This window comes from Phaenicophaeus curvirostris, chromosome 5 (assembly GCF_032191515.1).
Source record: "Phaenicophaeus curvirostris isolate KB17595 chromosome 5, BPBGC_Pcur_1.0, whole genome shotgun sequence".
Taxonomy (NCBI): domain Eukaryota; kingdom Metazoa; phylum Chordata; class Aves; order Cuculiformes; family Cuculidae; genus Phaenicophaeus; species Phaenicophaeus curvirostris.
The window spans coordinates 24,092,529-24,118,190 of NC_091396.1; the positions used below are offsets into that span (position 1 = coordinate 24,092,529).

Here is a 25,662-nt window from a genome sequence, read left to right on the forward strand (position 1 = left end):
AATAAACATGTGCCTTGTTTGTCTACTAGTTTATTAGTCAAAATTTGAAGTGGACTGGCTTTTCTACCAAATAGTTATACCCTGAAAGTGAGACCATAAGAGAATATAAACCTCCTTTATTTGCTCTCTAGCAGCAAGTGGTCTGTTTGTTCATTTTTGTTACTTATTATCAAATTTGATTATTTATTATCAAGTAACTATCTCCTTCACTAGAAGGATCCCCACAAAACTCTCTCTTCTGTGCAATAGTAGTTTATGGTATGGTACTCAGTTGTTGACATGGACTCACTTCACCCAATTGAAAAATACTTTGCGCTTGGTCACATTTTGACATAATAATACATTGAGCTATGCAGGTAATTTATTCATGTATTTTAGTTCTTTGTGCAGTACCCAAGATGAAAAATAACACAATTAAATGGTTTTAGGACTTCCCAACATGAGAGTTTTTTCATTTATCATGTCAAGTTGAATGAATGGTTTAGTGTTTGATAGGAATGGTTGGACTCAATGATCCAGAGGGTCTCTTCCAACCTGGTTATTCTATGATTCTATGAATGCATCAGAAATGCTTCATTTCATGCTTTTTTTTACAAAAGCAGTGGAATTTTTGAAGCAAATGCCTAAATTACATGACAACTTGAAACAGAACAAGAAATAATGGTTGTACTGATGACAAATCTACCACACCCCCAGAAAATGGCATTTAAAGAGCTCAGCTGGCAGATTAAATAACATGATATAGCTTTCATTCTATCTCCTAAGGTATTTTGATACGGATACCCCACTTCTACAAACAGCATTCTTTCCCTTGTATGATTTGCTGTACTTCCCCAACTCGATGGATAATTTGACTCACTCTGAAATTGAATTACTCTAAATATAATGTTTTACACAATATTACTAATTTTGCATGATAAATTTATTGAATTATTAATAATTACTAAATATACTTTGATATAGTTTCAAGTCAAAGGCAAGTAATTATTTTTATTTTAAAGGTAAATAGACTGGCTGTTTTTGTATTATTTTTATCAGTATTTTGAATACTAAAAACTTCTCCCCAAACCAAGCTTATTTTTAAAATGAAAGTTTTGGCTACTAAACAAAGCTAAGTTAAGCTAAACTAAGCTAACTACTAAATTATTGCTAAACAGGTATAAATATGATATTTTTGATCTAGAGCTGATTATTACTTATATACGATCATATATCCAGCATACTTCTCTAGATGTTTGAAAAAAGTTATCTGTGACATAAAATGGTGACAAATGTATCTCAAAGGCTGGAAGAACTAATGCAGAGGATGAAGTGGAGCACAACTCTTGGTTAATCTTTAAGGTCTCATAGATTTACTTACATCTTTATGGTACACTGTGGAATGAGAGAAACATACAAATTTGGTGCACATATTAATATAGAAAAAATAAGGAGACTTCTAAACAGCTTACAAACAAATTAATTTGCACAATATATGCCTGAAAAAAAGTAAACAAAGCCTAAGGCCTTGATTTAGCTAAAAGTGTTTTGGATGTATCATAGTTATAAAGTCCACTTTTTTAAAGACAATCTGGACTAAGCAAGGAATAATTAGATATACAATAGAGGTTTCTAATCTTAAAATACATTCCAGATTCATTTACATGCAAAACACGTAAAGAGCAGACCCCAGTAGCTGGCTAGATTCCTTTTCATTGACATTGCTGCTTTTTAGAAGAAACTTTTTATTGTATCAGTACCTAAGGAACAAATTTTTATAGTACTGAGGTAACTAGAAATATGTGAGGAAAATAAGCTGAAAATATTAAATCTAATCTTAAACCTAACACACACTCTCTTTCATAGAGTGGTGAGTTCAGATTGAACTAGTTTGCTAGTTTGTTTTTTTTTGTGTGTGTGTGTAAAGCAGGCATGCAAGCTGTAAATTTGACTTAAAGCCAGTGATTGCTGCTTTCTGTGTGTTTTTCAGCACAAATGTTGCAGTGACGTGTAGAGAAAATTCTCTTCCTGTGCTGAAATTCTCACCAGAAAAGGAAGGCAAAGGAAATACAAGCTGCTTGGTTTTTTGCTGGTGCTGAAATTCTTCACTTCAGTAAGGAACAAGAAAATATAAGCAATTGTCAAAATGGATATTTTGTATGTCTGTATTAGTTCTGTGTTATTCCTTTCTGCAGCAAACAATATGTTTGTAGTGGACATGTCATGAATGATGAAATTAATATTAGTCAGTGGAGTCTAGAGTCACTGTCTACATATAACCATTAAAACTATTTCCCTTGCAAACAATTTTTTAAAAAGTTTGGAATCAGCTCATTCAGTTAGTTCTGATAAGATTGCATGAATGAGTTTTAATGTAAGTTGAGAATACAAATGATTGCAGCTGTGGAAATTATATTTGCGGTGATCAAATACACTCTGCAAAGGTACACTTGTGCACATGGAACAGATCAATTTCTTCACCATGAGAGTAGTGAGGCACTGGAACAGATTGCCCAGGGAAGCTGTGGATGCCCCATCCCTGGAGGTGTTCAAGGCCAGGTTGGACAGGGCCTTGAGCAGCTTGTTCTAGTGGGGCATGTCCCTGTCCATGGCAGGGGGTTTGGAGTTAGATGATCTTTAAGGTCCCTTGCAACCCAAACTATTCTATGACTCTATGATTATTGAATTCAGAATTTGGAGACCAACTACATTAGCTGCAGATAAAGTGTTTTGTGTCTTTTATGGCAAGGTATTCCTATAGCCAAGTATACTCAGCTACAGAAACCTAGTACAAGAGAATGCAGGAAGCCAAATCAGACTCTTCCAGTTAACTGTGAATGTTTGGCAATAATGAATTAAAAGCTGGTGCTGCAGGTGAATTCTGATCATAATTCACAGAAAGAGATACATATTTTTATGTTTTGGTCTGCTAGTTTAGCTTTAAAGGAAATAGATGCATGTATCACAGCATTTTAAAATAAATTTGAAGGTCAAATAACAGTTACAAACAGGTGTTTGTAACTGGATAATCCTTAAGGTTCCTTGCAACCTGAACCAACCTATAGTTCTATGATTCTATATACATAAGTCAAAAAATGTGCTTGTGTCGTGGTCAGGGCTTATGTCTGGGAACCTAAAATTTCAGTTTAGAAGCAGAAGTGAAACTTTGCAAAGTAGTCTTTATCTCCAGCATCACTAAATTTATTTCTCAGATTTTTAGTGACTTTGGCTTTGGTCTTGCAGTGAACTATGATCCTGATGTTTTCAATTGTGTAAATTAATTTAGACAAATGACCTCGTTATATTAGTTTTATACTGAAATTAGGTGTATATCCGAGTGCTTCACTGGAGTGGGATAAAAATACTCATTGTTTTGCAATGCACTGAGTTGAGAAATAACTGTTTAAAGGTGTGAAGCAAATATCAGTGTTACTGCTGTATGGTAGGGCCATGTGTAGATATGATTAAATTTGATATTTGGCTAAGGTTATTGGCATAGTTTTGGTATTCGGGTCTTGCAGCTTCGGAATTCCTTGTCACTTGTATTGTTTCAAGTAGTTCATCTGTTAACAAACAAGGGGGAAAGTACCTCATTCCCTTGCTTAAGTAAGATGAGAAAATGTCAGGGATTTTTTTTTTTTTTGCTTTTGGTTGTTTGTTTTTGTTTTGTTTTTTTAATTATGTGTGAATAAATGTGTCTATGCACTTTAGCCCCCTACCATAACACACTACTTTTGGAAAAGATGTAATTCTTCATGGCCAAACTGACTTAACCAGAGGATGTGACAAAATGTTATTGTAGTAAGGTAAGACATTGGCTAAAAGCAAATCTGCCAGAAACATAATTAAGGTAAATGGAAACCCATATTAATGAGATTCATTGAGAAGCTGATGCAGGAGGAAAATGTGTTTTGAGATTAATTATTTGAAAGCAAAATCATCAAGGCTTATTCTGTGAAGTAAAAAACAGTTATGCATTCCATAACAGTTTGAAATTAAAAGAAAGTAAAGGACTGTAAATCAATAACAATAAAAAGTGCACTAAGCTAATGGATCCCATGTTTCAAATTGAAAGTGACAGTTTTGAATTCCAGACTAAACCCTTACTGATGGCCCTTTTCATTACCATGCAGCAGCTCTGCCATTTTAGCTTCCACAGCTGTACTCACTCAGGTCTGTGCTGCTTTGATCTATGACTCTATTTGCTGTGCCTTTCAGGGATAGGGAAGTGGGAATTCATTACTGAAAAACATCAGAGTGATTTGGAAGACAGATTTTCATGTCACCAGCTGATCCCTGAGGCTTAGCATCCACCCTTTGAATAGAAAGTTAAGTAAAACCTGAGAAGATGTCTTCCATGTTGCTTTTTCAAAGGGGACCTTGCTGACTAACCGATTTAATGTACATATCTGTTTACAGGCACTTCTTTGTCTTCCAGTAAAGAAAATGCTTTTCCTTGTAGTGAATAATTGTCTTGGTGGTTTTTAGTCATGTCTCTTGCTTTTAGGTATGCCTTATTCCTATAATGCTCTAAGCTACTCATGTTTGATGTGTAGGAGTTGAAGTAATCCAGTATAGATTTTACTCCAGTACAGTAAATGCTTTTCCTTGTGGCGAAGAAATAATTTGGTAGTTTTCTTATTCCTGTGTCTTGCTTTTAGACATGCAGTGTGCCTATATACTCTGGACCACTGATACTTCATATATAGGAGTTGAATTTAATCAAGATAAAATAGTGCAAGATTATACCACAGGAGAAAACCCTGTAGACAAATGCATTTCTTAAATGCTACAATCATAGTTTCATGTTAGACAATTCTGATAGTTTTTCCCGTTAATTAGATTTAAAATACCTTATTTAGGGAAACAATCTGAGGTACTCTATGTATACTGGTGTATTCAAACCGCAGGTTTGCAGACGACACTAAGCTGGGTGGAAGTGTCGATCTGCTGGAAGGTAGGGAGGCTCTGCAAAGGGATCTGAACAGGCTGGACCGCTGAGCTGAGTCCAATGGCATGAGGTTTAACAAGGCCAAATGCCGGGTCCTGCACTTGGGGCACAACAACCCTGTGCAGTGCTACAGACTAGGAGAAGTCTGTCTAGAAAGCTGCCTGGAAGAGAAAGACCAGTGGGTGTTGGTTGACAGTCGACTGAACATGAGCCAGCAGTGTGCCCAGGTGGCCAAGAAGGCCAATGGCATCTTGGCTTGTATCAGAAACGGCGTGACCAGCAGGTCCAGGGAGGTTATTCTTCCTCTGTACTCGGCACTGCTGAGACCGCTCCTTGAATACTGTGTTCATTTCTGGGCCCCTCACCACAAGAAGGATGTTGAGGCTCTGGAGCGAGTCCAGAGAAGAGCAACGAAGCTGGTGAAGGGGCTGGAGAACAAGTCTTCCAAGGAGCGGCTGAGAGAGCTGGGGTTGTTTAGCCTGGAGAAGAGGAGGCTGAGGGGAGACCTCATTGCTCTCTACAACTACCTGAAAGGACGTTTTGGAGAGGAGGGAGCTGGCCTCTTCTCCCAAGTGACAGGGGACAGGACAAGAGGGAATGGCCTCAAGCTCCGCCAGGGGAGGTTTAGGCCGGACATTAGGAAAAAATTTTTCCTGGAAAGGGTCATTGGGCACTGGAACAGGCTGCCCAGGGAGGTGGTTGATTCACCTTCCCTGGAGGTGTTTAAGGCACGGGTGGACGATGTGCTGGGGGGCATGGTTTAGTGTTTGATAGGAATGGTTGGACTCGATGATCCGGTGGGTCTCTTCCAACCTGGTTATTCTGTGATTCTATGATTCTATGATATGCTTTGAGGCAGCAGCTGTGTTGTATGAAAAATTATTTTTATTTCTCAGGATAAATATAGGATGGCTCAACCAAAAATTACACCAGAGCTCCTGTTTATTAAATTAAAGAAAAAGAAAAGATTTAATATTAATTTAATCTTATGGCCTCACGTGTCCACAATGACTGAGGCATTCCCTCATATTTAGAGATCTAAGATCGATTTACTTTTGAGAATGTTCTCCTAAATTTTATACTTTAAAGAGGTTTAGATATGTCACCTCCTTTTTAATGTTTAAGTTAATATGAATTATATTCATTTTCTGAATGTGCCTCTAAGTAGAAAAAATGATTCTTTATATTGTTTTTGTAACATTCACCAAAGATTCTAAATTCTGCTCCAAATGAGTATATTAAAGAGAAGAGTATCAACAAAGAATATTGAGAAACTATTCCTGAATATGTCATGGGCATTCACTTGGTTTAGCTCAGGAGGAAAGGAATTCAAAGTATATCATTTGAAGAAGTGAATTGAATCTGGAACTAAGTGAAGGTTAATGTGAATTCATTAAAATTTTGTTGATTTGTTTTTTCTTTTCTGGTGAACAAATTAGCTGAAAACCAAAATCTAAATATAGCCAACTGGCTATGAGTTTTTTTCAGAAGAACGTTTCTGTGTCTTCAGAGAAAAAAAAAATCACAGCTGTTGGAAGAGGAGGTAGGTGGAAAATGTATGTGTGGTAACCTTTGAAGCTCTGCTTTTAAAAGCAGTTCAAAAGAAAACTTAAATTTAGTCTGTCACACTTGGAAGAATGAAGCAAAAATTTTTAGATTTGTTAACATTCATCTTTTAGGTGTTCTTCTGTGAAAGAATTGAGAAGTAAACAAATATGTTTTTCTTTAGCTAGTTGCAGTTTAAGACCTTACTTCTTTCACTTGTGTCCTTCTGTCCCTCCAGTATACATCAATATTGTATGGGAAGGCACTAAAAGTCTGTGAATGACCTTAATTTACATTACCACAGACTAAAATCTCTGTAGTTCTTTATGCTAAAGCTTTTCTTTGTATGGAAACAGAACACAAACAGTCACCTTGCCCTTCATAGGGTTTCAGATATGAGAGAGTAACTGTAAGAGTATTACTAGTGGCTAGTTTGTGCATTAGAAGCTTTATTGACAAAGTAATAAAAATTGTATCTTGAAAAAAAATTGATGTATTTTAACATTATTGAGAATATTCTTATCTAATTTATGTTTTTAATAAGAATGTCTAACACTTTTTGCAGTAGAAACAAGGGGAGAAAAAATGGTTGCAAAACAACAAAACCAAGTTTGTATTGCAAAACCATTAGAAGCTTTAGAAATAAATATTTCTGTGAGCATTTTTCCAAATTAGCTATAAAATAATAATACAATCCATTCTACACTCCAAGCAGAAAAAAAAATCTTCTGTTTAATGTGTGGCAGACAGCTGTTTTGTTACAATGTAAAATACTGGAGGAAGTGATAATCTAATGATTGCTGGAAATAACAGGAGTCATCTTTATATTGTCTAAGTAGCTTACATTCAGATAATTGGAATTATTTGGACATTTAATTATGACTAGAATTGGTAGGTATTATATGTCTAATTCCTTCATCCTTGGATTTGAGGTTTAATCTTCTGGGTTTAAAATTAATGGAAAAATTCTTACCTACAGGTTTGAATTTTAGACTCTTCACACATCCATTTCTCTTTTCAGAAAAAGAAACATGGTTAAAATTATCCACAGCGAGCATCTTGATCTTCTTAGAAAAAATTTGAGGCCCATGTAATACATCAATATACACTGGGGGCTAGCTAGAGAGAATGCATCTTTGCAGAAATGAACCTGGGAGTCCTGGTGGACACCAAGTTGAAGTGAAGCAGCAGTATGCCCTTGCCACAAAGAAGGCTACTGGTATCCTGAGCTGCCATTAGATGGTATTGCCAGCACGTTGAAAAAGGCGATATTTGCCCTATACCCAGCACCAGTAAGGACAGAGCACTGAGAGCACTGAGGTCCTCAGCACAAGAGGGACACGGACAGGCTGGAGACAGTCCAACAGAGGGCCATGAACATGATGAAGGGATTGGGGCATCCCGCCCGTGGGAAGAGGCCGAGAATCGGGACTGTCCAGCCTGGAGAAGAGAAGGCTAAGGGGAGATCTTAATAATGCCTATAAATTTCTGAAGAAGGGTGTAAAGAAGACTGATCCAGGTTCTTTTCAGTGGTGTCCAGTGACAGGACTAGAGGGAGCGGGCATAAACCAAAACACAAGAGGGTCCCTCTGAACATCAGGAAACAATTTTTCATGGTGTGGATCACTGAACACTGCAATTAGTTGCCTAGGGAGATTGTGGAGATATTCAGAAGCCACCTGATTGTTCTGTGCAACCTGCTTAAGCAGGGAAGTTGGACTATCTGACCTCCAGAAGTCCCTTCCAACCTTAGCCATTCTGCAGTTCTGTGATTATATACTTTTATATTGTTCTCCTGATGTAGAGATCATCAAACATCTGAAGATGAGTCTCCAGAGACGTAATTTATCCAAATTATCCAAATTAGATATCCAAATAGATACACACACACATGTGGCTCCGCATGTATACTTACATACATGTGCTGGCCATCTTATGAATTAAAATGTTAACGTAGTTGTGGAATTGTTTAGTGATACAGTTGAAATTTCACCAATAAAATGGGCCATACAGTCATTAATTTCAATGACCAAAATACTATGTTCTGTTAGGAGATTTAATTAATATTACTGTTGTGCATATTAGATTAAAGGAGGAGAATTAAAACTGAGAACTCAAAGCTAAAACTGAAAGTTTGATTTCTGGCTTAACTGATGGCTTGCTCTGTGCCCTGAGGTAAGCTGTTTGAATAATATGTGCTTTCATTTTCTAATATGTAGAACCTAGCTAATAAAACACACCTACTTTACAGAGATGTTGTGAGTTTCAGTTAATGCTCATAAAGTGCTCTGAGTTCTAAACATAAAAAGATGATATAGCAATAGGAGTAATTATTATTGTTATGTAATTATACTACATGCTAAGTTAGCTCTGTGACATTAGTCTCCATTTATCAGAGTTATAACTCGCTCCTGGCTACCTCTCATGCATTTTTATTTCCTCTGTATACTTAAGATACACATCTCATTGGTATATAACCATGCTGAGTTATAAATCTGTATGCGCTGTGTATTCATGACATAATAGGTATTTTTTAAATCTACTGAAAATAATTCTTGCCCATTGATTGTAGTGACTTTACACTTGACTAATGCTGCATTTGTGTCTGTTTTTAAAAAGTATTGTAATTAATTAAATTATTCCCTTGGAGTTTTTTAAGTAGGGCTCAAATAAACTGTTGCATCGTGTAGCATTATTGCACTTTGTTAAAGTTTATGAAAATCATAATATGGACCTGCTTTGGTAACTGCATTATTGCATAACAAACATTAGGACAAATACAGTGTTTCTCTTTGAATAATGAAACTTATTTACTGCTCACAATGTCTAATATATTACCATTATTGTATCTGAAGCAGAGAAATTATATTAGCAGGTTTGTTGCACAGCATTTGCTTGCATAGCTGTATCACTTTCCTAGTAAACAAACAGATTTTGTAATCCCAAAAGAGTTTTAAAGGGAAAAAGCTATGTAAAGTACTGCTAACAACAGGGGATGTGGTGTCAACTGACTGAATGCTCTTGCCTTATGTATCAGAGTTCGTCTTTAATGGCTGGTAACACGAATCCCTCCATCATGTGTAAATCATTAAGTTTCAACAAGAAGTATCTGCCAAATTATTTTCACTTTCATTTGTTCCTATTTGTTTTAAATGATTTTTAGGCTTTTTTTTTTTTTGGTAATGCCCTCCTATTGTTTGCAAAGTTGCCTGACATTCTGAGAAAGCTGAGAAACAATGAAATAATGAAAACATTATTCTGATGTTTTAATATTGTTTCAGAGAGTTGACTTTACTGATGTGGGTGAATATGAATACAGAAATGTAACTTCAAATAGTATTTATGAAATTATGAATTAATATTGATTATATTATTAATTCTTTGAAATTATATTCTGTAGAGCATGATTAATTATTATAGATGTTATTTAGGTAATAGAAATTATAATGAAAGTGAATATATAAATAAAATATTTGATTATAAGATCTAAGCCAATTTTTAATTGTTCTGCTATGTGTGTGGCTATCATATGCTGTATAATGGTCAAAATAAATTATTACTCGATTGTACGGACAAGTGGGTGATGGTCAAGTAATTGCTGCAGAAACTGACACAGATGTTTAAGATGTTCCTGCTTTTAGCTGTACTTTTAACAACCCTCTGTCCTCTCATCTCTTGAACCATGGGACAAACTATTCAGTTAATCACAGAAGCAGTTTAATGTAGTTTGTGGGGCTTTGCTTTAAAGCACATTATAGTGCCTTCATGAAGTGCCTACTGCGCATTGATGTTGAAGAGGAATATTATCTACACATTACTTCTGTTGTGAGGAAGAAGTCTCTAATGAGGAAGTTGTTAGGGTGGAAAATAGAAAAATAGACAGCCATAGAGGCTTTTTGCAATTGTTTGACCAAAGCAACAGTTCAAACACTGTTGATTTAAAACAAAAAATCTAAGTTCATACTTAGGTACAGCAGCATGTTTAGATAATCGTATCTAGAAGTTTAGAAAAATATTTGCATGGTGAAGATTGGATTCTGAGGTGGATATTTGCAAAGTGAGGTGCCTTTTTCCAGTTTAGATTTATTATTACAATATTTCACTTCTAAGAGTGTGCTTCTTCATCAAAGAAATGCCATTTTGCATACATGTTGAACATACATTTTGCATAATAGTGAGTAAAAGGAGAAAGGCATATTCTTAGATACAATTAAGCACTGCTTCTGTCACAAACAAACATTATACCGTGTGGTTTTTGTTTATACCTAAGTTTCTTCTTTTCCATTTATTAATTTTACGTGTTTAAACAAAAGGATTACTTTCATGCAAATGTCTATAATTTCATTAATGTTGCCAATTTTATTTGGAATTGATGTTTTGCAACCATATTAACTTGAAGCAAAGAAGTTATGGCCCTAGCTAGCCAAATTTAATTGATGTCACAACTGAACACAAGTGAACCATTGCAAGCAACTCTAATGTTTTCGTGAATGTAGCTACATAATGATGTAAAGGGTATGTTCATGTCATGCAGGATATTTAATTTCTACTCAGAAAGTAAGATTTTTTAATGATTGACAATTTTTGATCTTGAGCAGGCTTCCTTTCTACTTACAGAATCAATGAAACATTTTAATGTTTTGTAGTTATATAGTATATTCCAAGTGAGATTTTAGATGAGAATTTTTAGTATAGATGTAAAAATAGACTGCAGATGCTCTGAGACAGAAGAAAGCTTGATTAAGGTCTTTGAGAATCTTTAAAACGTGACAGAAATTTTCTTCTTAGTAGAAGTTTTACCTTGAATTGAAATGGAGGCAGGTTTCTGTCACTTAAGTCTCAATATTTCTTTGCACTTTATCAAGACTGGGAAACTTGGGGATTAACTGGAAAAAACCTTAATTTTTTTTTTTTTTTTTAAGTCAGACATTGGATTTATGGTTTTGTTTTTTCTTCTAGCCTGGAAAACAGTCTTTAGTAATCACATTTCTCCATTGGCTTTTTTGGTTATTAAAACACTTGACCTTCCTAAAAAAGGAGTGACTTGTTTGTTTATTTTTATCCTTCATAGAATCATAGAATCATAGAATCACCAGGTTGGAAGAAACCCACCGGATCATCGAATCCAACCATTCCCACCAACCTCTAAACCATGCCCCTTAATACCTCATCCACCCACACCTTAAACACCTCCAGGGAAGGCGAGGCAACCACCTCCCTGGGCAGACCGTTCCATTGCCTAGTGACCTTTTCAGTGAAGATTTTTTTTTTTCCTTCCTTTCTTCCTTCCTTCCCTCCTTCCTTCCTTCCCTCCTTCCTTCCTTCCTTCCTTCCTTCCTTCCTTCCTTCCTTCCTTCCTTCCTTCCTTAAATTGTTTATGTGGCCAACAGAAACTACTATAAATCTGAAGTTAAAAATATTAAATTTAAATTAATCCTACCTTAATTAAATGATTGTGTTATTCTTTAAAGAATGCTTGTGTCCACATTCATGAATAACTTTCTAAAATTCCTTAGCAGTACATCTTATTCTGATCCTGAAAAGTGCGGATCTGCCAAAAAGTCCCAGCTACTTTACTGGATTTTGATAATCTAAGTTCATACCAAGACCATGCTCTGTTTTGTTTTATTTTTTGGTTTTTTTGTGGAAAAATGTACATCTAAATCACTCAAAAAATTGATAAGTTCCTCTGGAACACAGAAATTTCCTTATAGAGCATTTTTGTCCAGCATTACATGAGAGGAACATGTAAATATGTTTGAGTGTTTAAGTAGAAGAATACCTCTTCTGTTGACTGATGGAATGTTTTGGTTTCCGTGTTAAAGAGAGGATATACATTAGAATACAGTCTGGACCACCTGTTATATATAGATACAGTAATATAATTATTGTTCTTAGAGCAGAATTACAGAAATAGTAGGAAATAGATTTGGAGTTTCCAAATTATGAATGCCAGATGATTTATATAGGTTGAAAAAAATTAATCACTGATTTCAGTAAAAATTTCTTTAGGGAATTTTCAGATCATCCTGCAGCATGTATGCCTATGAAAGTACTGAGTGTTTTAGAATATTTATTTTACTTGTGATTTCTGTGACATTGCATCATATAATCAAAGAAGTTGCTGATTTTTCTGTTCTTGTATTTAATAAAACCTGAAGCATCCAGCAAAATGCATGCATTCTTTAAGCAGGAGATTCATTTTGAAGTGAGTAAGAATGCTTGAAGTTGTAGTCAATAGTCATTAATAGCAGGCAATGGCAATTCATTAGTGTTTCTTTGGGGTTTTTATTGTTTGGATTTTTACTTGCTTATTTGGTTTTCTATGCACGTTGGTTTTATATGGTAACCAAGAACCACTGAGATGAATTGAGTGTATTTTTGTCATTTGTAGAATTGATTAAATTCCAGTGAAAATTCCTATATATCGTTAATTTAGGTTATAATTTCAAGTCAGAAGGGAAAAATGGAGATACTCAATAATTATCTGTAATCTCTGTGAAAAGTTGTTAGACATTTTCATATATTTTTATTGAACTTTTAAATGAGTTCAGAATTCAGAAATTGTTGTCTAGTTCTTATTTTTTGTTCTAGATATTGTAGAAGTACTACTCTTTCACCAGTTGCATTCAGAGGGAGTTATATTGTGAGGTCTGACACAAAAAACTCAGAGACTAACCTTATAACTTGGGAGCCAAGGGCAGGAGGGGACAGTTAAGGAGACGATTATAGAACATGTTCTAACCTGTCAGTGAGACAAGGCTCAACTCGATCGCTTCACACAGTATGAGTGGCTGCGTTTGCAAATATAGATGTTTTCTTACCCTCAGTCAGAAAATGTCAGTGTGCAAGACTGAACAGTGAATTAATCATAGAATCATAGAATCATAGAATCATAGAATCATAGAATAGTTTGGGTTGCAAGGGACCTTAAAGATCATCTAGCTCCACACCCCCTGGCATGGGCAGGGACACCTCCCACCAGACCAGGCTGCTCAAGGCCCCATCCAGCCTGGCCTTGGACACCTCCAGGGATGGGGCATCCACAACTTCCCTGGTCATCCTGTTCCAGTGCCTCACCATTCTCATGGTGAAGAAATTCTTCCTTATGTCTAGCCTAAATCTGCCCCTCTCCATATCAAGTTTCTCATGAAACTGAAGAAATCCGTGTTGGAAACTTTTCAGTTATTGACTGAAGCTTATGGTGAAGAGTTCAGATCTCATGCACACATTTTTGAATGGCACAAATTATTTTTGGAAGGCAGAGAAAGCATGAAAGATGATGATTGCCCAGGCCACCCACACACGATAGTTACCGATGACAACACTGAAAAAGTGTGAGATGTGATTCGAAAAGACAGAAAGTTGGGTGTTCTAGCAGTAGCTGAGACAGTTAATTTGGACAAGGAAACGAGATTGGTGCATTCTAACAGAAGAATTGGATATGAAAAAAAAATTGCACAAAAATGGTTCCAAAAATGCTGTCAGATGAACAAAAAGAACGTCACAAGGAATTGTGTTTGGACATTTTGCAACGCATTAAGGATGAACCAGATTTGTTGAATTTGGCAATTATTTGTGAATGAAACTTGGATATTTATGCATGATCCAGAAACCAAATGGCAATCAATACAAGCATGCAGGAGTCATTTGAAGTTCAAGACTGTGTTGATTGTTTTTTGCAATAGCCCGGTTATGGTGATGGTAGAGTTGGTTCCCAGCAGCTGGATGTTAAATCAGCAGTATTACATCAAATCTTAATGAAATTGTGCAAATGCATGAGAAGGAAATTACTAAAATTGTGGAGAAACAGGTGGATTTTGCATCAAAACAGTTTTTAGCCTCCAACACTGTGTCTGTGAAGCAGTTCTTAGCTAATATCAACATCACTATGCTGGAACACCCACCCTGTTTACAAGAACATCTCTCCCTGTGATTTCTACCTCTTCCCAGAGATCAATTCAGTACTTAAAGGAATCCATTTTTTATTAGTAGAAATTGTGAAAGTAAAAATGACAAGAATCCTCAACAGCCTCCCAGACAATTATCTGCAGAATTGCTTTGAATGTTGACTGCATCATATGCAGCTGTGTGTCAATCTGTTGACTGAGAAGGAAAATATTTGGAAGGTGATCATACCTGATTTTCTCAAATTGTTAAATAAAAAGAGTTATGGGCACAGTCTTGGGTTTTTTCATGTTGGAATGTGTATGTTTTCCTAATGCTGCCAGCCCCTCTTCCAAGTAGCTGCTCTCAGACTTTTGGAACTTCTTTCATAACTTTGCTGTCAATAATGTGCAGATCATTTCAGGAGCGGAATCTTGGTACAACATACTTCACTCTCCAGTAGTGATATTTGTTATGCAAATTTCAAAGGACAAGAAAATTATTGTTATAAATGTTTGAGATAGTTCTCTGAAGATAGGAAGGGAGCAATTGTATTAAATGTTATATTTTCTGTTCTCACTGGTCTTAATATGACAGCACAATAAAATACTGTCGACATTTGTATGGTACCATATAATGTATCTAACAACCGGCCTGCATCTTCTCTTGTAACAAGACATGAATTAAGTATGTTTACAGTTGGCAGCAACCCATTTCAATTCTAGGATATAGCCCCAGAATTATGTGCTTCTCCTCAGCCCTTTCATTTCTGCCTTTTAAAGACCATGATGATTTTCTCACAATTAGGAACGCATTAGAAGAAAATCGTAAGCCTTTGTCTTCTGACAGGATAAGAGAATTACTGACCATTTAAAAAGACTGTGTGTTTTGTCCAAATAAGTTATTTATATTTCAGTTTTCATAATGCCTTTTATTAGTTTCTGTGCAAGAGAATAGAATGCAAAATATGGATAGTAACACTTTTTAAAATTGCTTTTAAAGTATATGTTTTAGATAAGAGAAATCATCCATTTTTGTTCTTCCTTCTTTGTAGTGTTTCTCTAGTAATTCAAGCCCAAAAGAAAATAAACAAAAGAATAGTAGGTAAATGTCTTAGATTTTACACTGGTATTCTTGTACGTTGTGTTGCATCGTTGTGTTGGCTCGAATGTGAAATGTGAACTTTTTTTACACTAAAACAACCTTAATTAATTAATCTGCAAAAAATCCACTAAAATTGTATTCAAATACGGTTCCATTGCTGTAAAAAATTGGGATGAATTTATGATATGGTGACTGATGAAAATGTTTGCCACTGTAGTCATGCCATGGAGAGACAGGTGTAATCTGTGTCAGGAAAACAGGAAAAAGTTTATTGAAAATAATGTTACACCCTCTGGATGAGTTTGGATGACTTTTGCTGTACACAAACAGCCTGCAAGCAGGGTATGCTCCAATTAAAAGCAGAAAGCAATAATTTATTTGCTAAGACACAAAGGATGTAGCTACAATTAGCGATCTATTAGGCTAACCGCTATTATGCTTCTTCAGCCTTGATGAGGCTCTTTTGGTGAATCCTCACTGGATGGGTGGGGAAGGGTCACCTGCTGCTGCTGTTTGGAACAATATGATCTGTAATATTCCTGAATTGCCATGTTCCAGCTATGATCTTGCCACGTTCCAGCTATGAACTTGCCACGTTCCAGCTATGATCTTCCCCATATATTTTTATACTTTTTTTCAGATCCTTGTATTTTCTCTTGAATCTTTGAGCTGCTGACAATCCTTTTCCCCTTTATTTTAACTCTGCAGTTTTACCTTTCATGTGTTGCATGGCTTTAGGCTATGTGCTTTGTCATAACTATTTCTTGTAACACTGTGGGTTTCTAAAAAGTCCTAGTTCGTGTTATGCACCTGTGCTGTGCCAAAACTAGTGTGTGATCACAGAAAACTGAGTCCCTCTGGAAAGAGCTAGAGGAGGATTTCTTTGCTAGAGGTATTTAGGGGCTAATCCATAGCTCAAGCCTGAAGTAGTCTTGGCTCAATTAAGAAAGTAAGTAAGATAGTGTTACTGTTGTACTAAGGAGACCTAAAATTTCCTCTTAAGTCTCTAGACACTCATTCCTAAGAGCTTTTAGCAATTATTCTTCTTAATTGCATTTTAGCTTAATAATAGTGATTTTATTTTGATAGGTGCTTAATAGATAATGCTGCTTATTCAAAGAAGATGTAATGCATATCTTTTGTAAAAATGTACATTTTGCCACTCCTTTGACCAACAAAAAAGATGACCTTCTTGTCGCAAGAGCTAACAGAATTTATAGATCCACAATAGCATAATTTGTAGATTCGGCAAACATTTTAGATTCTTGAAGAGTCAGAAAAAAATAGCATAGACAGAAGCTGAGGTTGTAGTAAAAATGGATTGATATATTCATAAACAAAGGTTTGCAATAGATTTTGACTAGGTTAAAACATAAGCATGCTGGTTTACATCTTTCCCTTCTGATTTCCAGAGCAGTATAACAGGTGCAGTAGTAGAGTTCCCAAATGGATCAGTCTTTTCCCCTTCTTTCATTTTGAACTCTATATGTTTACAGGAAAGTTTCTTCAAAATTTCTTATGATATCCTTCTTACCTTTCTCAGCTCTGAAACAGTATCAGAAACTGAAAGAATAGCTTGATAAAGGCGGAGGATTGGGATATTAAAAACACAATTTATAGGAGGATATAAAACTTTTCCAGTGTCTCATCCAGCCATGACATGCTTGTCACAGTGTAATGCACTTTCTTCTAATGTGCTGATTTCAGTGTGTCTGTTTGAAAAAAAGGCTTTAAACTCTGCTTTTGGAATCCATCCAGAAATATTTTCCCTTAAGCTTGTAACAAACAGCTGCCAGAACTCCGTGAGTCTCTTAATGTACAGTAGTGTGTACCTCTCATGAACATTGCATTGATAATGTGTTTGGTCAGCTGTTTCACAAAGGACTGATCCAAAGATATACAGAGAAGAAACAAGGTTTTCAGAGACATTATTGCACTTTCTGCCAAATAAAGAGCAAAACCAGAAAAATGTCTTTGTTTTATGCTTAATTTCCACTGCTCATTCACCTGTACATTTGTGGAAGCAGAATATGTTGTAGGTATTAATGGTTTCACTTGTCTTTCCTTTTAATACATTGAGAACTCTGTTTACAAGTTCTGAGCATTGTCCCTCTCTTATAAACATATGACAGGACAAGTGCAGCCTCATGACTTATGCCTTAGGTGCATATTTCTAAGAAGTTTAAAGTCGTCAAAACTGCTTTTAAAACATAAAATTACACCAGTATCCATAAAAAAATGGTTAAATGAGTGCAGTGAGTATGGGGGCACAAACAGGAAGCAAAAGGGCTCTAGAAAATGCCATAGATTTAATTGACTGACCTGAACAATATCAACTTTCACATTTGTACTGGAAAGAAATAAGTGGTGCGTTGCCTTTTTTTCCTAACATTATTAGCTTGTACGAAAAGAAACAGGGTTAGACATTGGATGATGAAACTTTAAACAGAATTAAAATTCCCCTGCTAGTGGTATATGTGATTCAGCAGGTGGTGCTCTTCCCTCTGCTTATCATTTATGAGTCAGGTGTTGGGACTGTGATAGAAAACTTCCTCATATAACTTAAGATTCTAGACATCTGTGATTATTCAGATATTCAGTAGACCATATCACAACAGTAATGAAGGTAAAAATTAAGACTACGTTTCAGATGAAACCAAAGCTTACTTTCCCCCCTCCCTTACACTTTTTCCTTTCCCTGAAGTGTAAGCATAGACTGGAGCCTGAATATTCTCTTTGCCCTGTGGTCAAAAGCTGTATTCAGCATCTGTCACCTGAGTAACTATCTTGACAAGTTTCTGACTCGTTTGCCCGGAAGGTTTCTTTACTGAAATTAGTGATATTTCTTATATAGTCTTTATCCGAGGAACAGTCCTTCTGTTGCTAACAATTAACAAACACCTCTTCTCCTGACCCCCAAAACAGAGTACAGAGGGCAGAAAACCAGAAACTGTCACAACTGTCACAGCTGTGGATAACAAATGGTGCCAATGAAACAGTTTCATGTATATTTTTCAAGTGTTCACTCTTCTCTTCAGCCATACAATGTTTTCCCAGCACTAGGTCCTCAGGCACACTCTCCAGAACTGAAAGCCCAGGAAGGCAGGACACTGCTGGAGTTTCAGCTACTCCTATAGTGTTATTACAGTTCTTTTTAATTCCAGATGATGGTCTGTTCTATTAAATATTTGTTTCATTTGTCAGTTCTTAGACACCTCAACTTTTTCTTGGTCTAATGCATAGAACACCATGGCTGTTTCTTGTAGTTGAGAAGACAGCACAACAATGTCAGAAGACAAGACACAGTACAAAACCACTCATGGGGAATCTATGCATTCCTGTTGATGCTGTTTTGACCACAATCACAGAAACACCTGTCAGCTCTGCTTGGCATCTGTAGTCTCAAGAAGAATGATGTTTCACTGCCAACTTACAATTTGGAGGTGTCAAACATTGAATTAAACTACCTACAAGAATCTTGAGTGTAGTCAGGTCTCTTTTGACCTTACCAAGCTGTGCATCGACATATAATATTGACTCAAGTTATTCTGTGCAAAGTATAACTCTAAATACAAACACTCAGCAGAATTAAGTAAGTTAATAACCCATTTTCATGTCTTTTTCACTTCTGCTTCAGAGTGTCTGCCATTGTGAAAAGAGAAACTGCTTCTGCAGCAACTAGAAGTGAATAAGACATCACGGTGTGTCTGTCACTACGATGCAAACTTTTATGTGTAAAACCATATTGCCTGTAGCATATGAACATTATAATAATAAGCTTATATGAACATTGTTGCAGGAAGACTGAAAACGTTTTGAAGTGAGATATGAGAGTCTAGTTTAAAATTTGATTTAAATAAAGCACAATGAATATAAGTTGCTGAAATGCTTTAACATTAAATGATTCCTGTTTGTGTACAATGTTCATCATAAAAATATGAGCTCTTGCCAGATAATCATTATAAATTTAATTTTTGGTGTGTTGGAACACTCTGCTGTATTGTTGGTATTCATACAGCTGTTGACAGTTTTGAGTTTTTACTAATTACTGCATATTTCTACTTCTTACCATAAAGTGCTTTTGTTTTGAATCTGCATAAGGCATTATCATGCTTAGTGTTTCTTTTATTAGAGACTAAATGTCTAAAAGCAGATGAAAAGGTAAGTCAGTTTTTAAGATTATTCTATGCTTTTCTTTTGTATAGTATGTGTTATTAATAATGCCCTACAGGGAAATAATTAAAGAACTTTTTATAATACTCTGATTCAGAAAGCAAGCATGACAGCTGTAGATTACTGCTAATTGAATTTAATGAGCTTCTTAGCATCATGAAAGTGAGTCTTTGAAATAGAAGCTATTCAATTTAGATCAATTGGATTATAATTAAATAATTTCACTTTTACTAAAGAAGCAAGTTTAAACTTAATTAGAACTTTTTACATAAAGATGATTCCATATATCTTTGCATCTATAGAGATATACACATTTGAAATACTTGTATTAATCAAAGTTCAGTCTTGAAACAGATAAATATGTCAGCATTTTCACTAGGGAAATTTTAGTAGTGATATACTTCGTGGGTTTGAGATAGTGATGAGATATTTTCTGCAAAATATCTTTATGGCCACAATTTTAACAGACTGATACCTAACTGAATGATATTTTGACTTTAGCACAGCTGAAAAAGAAGTAGCTTCAGTCTGCATTGTTAAAGTTACAGAAAATTTGTGAGTCTTTATTACATTAGCCGATTTAAGTGAAGTTGCACTTGAACTTGCTCTCACTGCTATTATTCTCTTGCACGCCTTCTGATCTCACTGAAATCCTCAATAAAATTTTGAACCACAGTCTCATGTTCACTTGGCAGTGGGTAAGAAATTGTCCACATTTTAAATAATAAATATAGGTGATTTGTTAGTTGAACTAACACTGATAAAATACATATGTTGGTATCAGTCTTCTTCCCCTTGGTTTCAAAATTGATATAATCAGTTTCTTTTTCTTGCAATATGATATCAAAAATATTGCAATATTTTTTCTTCTATTTTTGGAGTATGAAGTACCAAATAGGAGTTACTCGACTAACTTTGATTTCAATTGAGAAACAAAGAAATTCTTTTTTTTTTTTTACACGATGACTGCAGATTTAGGTTCCAAGAATCTGAGGTGCCTCCCTTCAGTACAAGGACTTGCCTTTCCTCTTTCCATGGGTTCAAGTTGCCCTTAGTTTCTCTGAAAGCTGGGTGCTTATAAACCCTGCAGAAGAGGCCATAGATGACTCAATCCTGTAGGCATCATCCTGTAAAACTGAGAAGTCTTTTACCTTTAACAATAGTCTCTCCAAGTGGGTGGTGGTGGGAAAGAGCATGTAGTACAGCTACTTATACTGTTTCTGTTCTGTGGGTGAGGAGAAAACTTAAGTCTCCAGAGCTGTCAGTCCAGCATGAAAATCAGATATTTTTACAATCATTATTTTAGCTCTGTGAGTCACTCTGTGATACATAAAGATATGTGCAGTAAATAGGTAATGACTTATCACTACCCAAGTGTGATACTGGAGATGCACTTATTGTGCTTTTTTCTCCCTGTGTCGTTTTGTAGTGATATTTCTATGTATGTAAACTAAATGATTCAAGTCTGGGTAATAACACTGCTCATTATCTTTGTATTAAAAAAAAACATAGAGCATGTGATTGTCATTTCAGACACACACACTTATGTATAAGTCTCCTGATTCGGTTCCACTAGCCATGTCTGATCCTATACCTGAAAACAAGCCCTTCCACAGAACTGGTATCCCAAATGCTGTATGGAATCAGAAGAACTTCTGAAGACCCTGACACTGCATCCAGCTCTGTAGCCCTCAGTACATTAAAGACCTGGCCCTGTTGGAGCTCATCTAAAGGAGAGCCACAAAAATGATCAGAGGGATCGACACCTCCTCAGTGAAGAAAGGCTGAGAGATTTGGGGTTGTTCATCTGGAGGTAATGGCTCTAAACTGAAAGAGATTTAGATTAGAGATAGGGAAAGAATCCTTTACTATGAGGGTGGTGACGCCCTGAAGCAGACTATCCAGAGAATTTGTGAATGACAGGTCTCTGGAAGTGCTCAAGCCCAAGCTGCTTGCGCCATTGAGTAACTTGATCTAATGGGAGGTGTCCCTTCCCATGTCAGGAGGATTTGATTAGGTAATTTCTTCCAACCCAAACCATTCTGTGATTCTTTGATTTTATGATAACATGATGATCTGTACACTTGAATTTCTCCTATTTCCTTTAACCAGGTTCCTGCCAAATAAGTTAAAATAAAATATTTGGCAGCTGACATAGTTTTTGTTCCCCAGTTTTTATTATCTTTTTCTTTAGGAGGAAAAACAAATATGCAGTTATGTTTTGTCATTTGGATATCAAGAATTCTTATCTATAAGTTCTGCTGGTTTTATCCAGATAAGGTTATGATATATGAACGACACATTTTAATATTACCTTTAATCTCTGTATTTGCAAAGAGATATTTTTTGTTACAGCTGTTTGTGTATGTTTTCCTTTTTATGTTAAAATAACTGGAAATGGTGGCCTTATAATACAGCTGTTGCCAGAGAGTGTCGCCCCAGTGTACGGTTGAATAGGTGTATTTTCATTTGACCTGGGGTATTTGCTTATCTAATAGGGTTATTATATCCTCTTACTACCACCAGCCTCATTTATTTAGGAAAAAAGGACTACAGTAAGACAAATTAAGATCCTTAGCATAAAACAGTGAAAGACTTGAAATATACATTCCAACATTTCCTCCTTGTCTCAAGGAGCAGGAGAGTTGTATCTTATCAGAGCCATAAGCTGTATGTTTTTCACAGTACTTCAAAAGCTATTTGATTTTAAAGCAGAACTTGGTTACAAATGGACATGGCCCCTTCTCTTCAGCATCCTCCTGGTTAACTGCTCAGCAAAACTGCAGAGACATTTTTAAAAAATCTTGGATAACTTTTTAAAACCATAGCAAAAATATCACTATTATATATATATATATTACAAAAAGTAAACATTAAAAGTTACATTTTATATTTCTTATCTTGGTCACATACATGGTTCTCTAATACAAGTTTTCTTGGAAAGTCTTCTGCATATGGGTGGATTTGATGGTATTTGTATTTGATAATGATGAGATAACTAGTGGAAGGCCAGTACATACTCCTCAGACGTACTATTTCTGTTTCTTTGGAGATCTGCCCAGTCTTCACTGCCTTGCTTATGTGTTCATCCTGGCATATATTCTGCACAATAACTGATCTGGTAAGAAAACATAAGCTGAAAATAATTTAGTGAATAGTTCATTAATTTATTCAGTAATGTGTTGGTTAAATTGTTCAGATTATCAGGCTGGATAGTCCAACTGTGCCTGTAAGTTCTCCAGACTTTTTGTCATGGATGGTGAGATTCCATCCATCCATCTCTTTTAAACTTGAGTTTTGGCTATCTAGGTCATGGTCTGACTGGAAGTCCAATGAAGCAATATACATATTAATAATAATTGCATATGACTAAATTTACTACTCATATTGATTATGAAAAGGCGCAGAATATGCTGGTACACATTGTCAGATTCCAGGTTAACTGGAATGAGTAAGAGAAAGACACCTAGATATTGCTGTAGACAGATAATAAAAGTATGGAAAAGGTTGATGTGCAGCAGAGCAGTGAAAGCAAATAGAGTGCTAGCACATGTAAGAATAATGAAATACATTGAGAACACTATGCAGTTATACAAATCACCAGTGATGTTTCCTTTGGGTACTGGATTCAGATAGGGATAGGTATTGCTTTTGCAAAATCTATAAAGTGAAGTCCTGAGATGGAATGTGACATATTTCTGCTATGGGGAAAGGAAATGGCAGCTTTGTTTCTATCTGCATGTTGTCTCTGAGAAATTACTAATATGGCCTTCATAATCTGATCTGACCAGAAATATTTAGCTGGATCATTAAGTGCTTTCTTTGAATGTTGACACTGGCATGTCTGTATTTAGAGTTCACCGAATTCTAAATGCAGAACTCTATTTTTACAAACCCTGTGTTGATTTCTACCTCAGCCAATGTGTTATTTTGGAGAATGCTAATATGCATGTCCTTTTTACTATGTGTCGGAATTGCTAATGTAGTTCAACAGCACTGTTATTTTGACACATTTAGAAGAAAATAAAGAGAAAAACAAAGCCCCAGTGAATAACATCTAGTAAGAATATATTTGTTTTCAACTTTCAGTGTTAGGTAAGAAGTAAAGGAAAACATCTGGAGTCTTGCAACACCCACTCAGTGTGTATGCATATCATTGTATCCATTTATAAGAACTCCATCAGTAAAGCTGAGTGTGATGAGAAATGACTAGCAGTAGGACCTACTAAAGTAAATAATCATACAGGTAGGAATAATGGTAGAACTCCGTCTTTGCATGTGTTTCAGTGTGTTTTGAGACCATATATTATTTATTATTTATTATTTGAGACCCTTGAGACCATTGGTCTTGCCAAAAAAACCCGATCGCCTTCTATGATAAAGTGACTCAACTTCTGGATGAGGGAAAGGCTGTGGATGTAGTCTTCCTGAACTTCAGTAAAGCCTTTGACACAGTTTCTCACAGCGTTCTGCTTGAGAAACTGTCAGCCTCTGGCCTGGACAGGCGCACACTCTCCTGGGTGGAAAACTGGTTGGGTGGCCGGGCCCAGAGAGTGGTGGTAAATGGTGTGAAATCCAGCTGAAGGCCAGTTACAAGTGGGGTTCCCCAGGGTTCAGTGCTGGGTCCAGCCCTGTTCAATGTCTTTATCAGTGACCTGGATGAAGGCATTGAGTGCACCCTTAGCAAGTTTGCGGACGATACTAAGCTGGGTGGAAGTGTGGATCTGCTGGAGGGTCGGGAGGCTCTGCAAAGGGATCTGAACAGGCTGGACCGCTGGGCAGAGTCCAATGGCATGAGGTTTAACAAGGCACTTGGGACACAATGACCCTATGCAGTGCTACAGACTAGGAGAAGTCTGTCTAGAAAGCTGCCTGGAGGAGAGGGACCTGGGGGTGTTGGTTGACAGCTGACTGAACATGAGCCATCAGTGTGCCCAGGTGGCCAAGAAGGCCAATGGCATCTTGGATTGTATCAGAAATGGCGTGACCAGCAGGTCCAGGGAGGTTATTCTCCCTCTGTACTCGGTGCTGGTGGGACTGCTCCTTGAATACTGTGTTCAGTTCTGGGCCCCTCTCCACAAGAAGGATGTTGAGGCACTGGAACGAGTTGAGAGAAGAGCAACAAAACTGGTGAAGGGGCTGGAGAACAGGCATTATAAGGAACAGCTGAGAGAGCTGGGGTTGTTTAGCCTGGAGAAGAGGAGGCTGAGGGGAGACCTCATTGCTCTCTATAACTACCTGAAAGGAAGTTGTGGAGAGGAGGGTGCTGGCCACTTCTCCCGAAGGACAAGGGACAGGACGAGAGGGAATGGCCTCAAGCTCCGCCAGGGGAGGTTTAGGCTGGACATTAGGAAAAAAAATTTCACCAAAAGGGTCATTGGGCACTGGAACAGGCTTCCCAGGGAGAGGGTTGAGTCACCTTCCCTGGAGGTGTTTAAGGGTCGGGTGGATGAGGCGCTGAGGGGCATGGTTTAGTGTTTGATAGGAATGGTTGGACTCAATGATCCGATGGGTCTTTTCCAACCTGGTGATTCTATGATTCTATGATTTATATTTCAATGTGTATAAAATACCACTAACTCTAAGCTTTGTTTTGCTTTTGAAGGGGAAATGAGTATCAGAAAGGGCTTTGATTTTCAAAGTGAATACTTTATTTTAAGGGTAATCCTATAAGAATCATAATGGAACATGAAGAGAATTTTGTGAAATGCGTTTCATTACTGACTGATTCTCAAACAGAAGAAATGCATATTTCTGGAAATTACTCATGAAGCATAGGTATCAGCATGGTCTTTCAAGATGACCCCTACCTCGTGTGAGAACATAACTGATCAAAGATTAAAATGAAGTAAAAGCCTGATTTTATTCTTCATGTAATACTCTTTATTGACAGCAGTTCTCCCTCCTGTAAGACCATCACATCATGTATTCCCTGTCTTAAAAATCAATTTAGCCTGTTTGAAGAAACAAAACTCTCTGAATGTATTTGTCTGAAGAGTAGAAAATTCCCCGTTTTAGTGTTC

The 25,662-nt window shown here is 36.4% G+C and overlaps 1 protein-coding gene across 4 annotated transcripts in view; it reads left to right on the forward strand.

Moving 5' to 3' along the window:
- Nucleotides 1-25,662, forward strand: part of LRRC4C (leucine rich repeat containing 4C) — a 548,021-nt gene that overhangs the window by 274,357 nt on the left and 248,002 nt on the right. The window contains exon 1 of one of the 4 annotated variants that reach the window (XM_069858065.1): nt 1,989-2,092. The exons of the other annotated variants lie outside the window; for them this stretch is intronic. The gene's annotated coding sequence lies outside the window, so the exon portion shown is untranslated. Of the gene's footprint in view, nt 1-1,988; nt 2,093-25,662 lie in introns of those variants that run through there. 4 annotated transcript variants of the gene reach the window in all.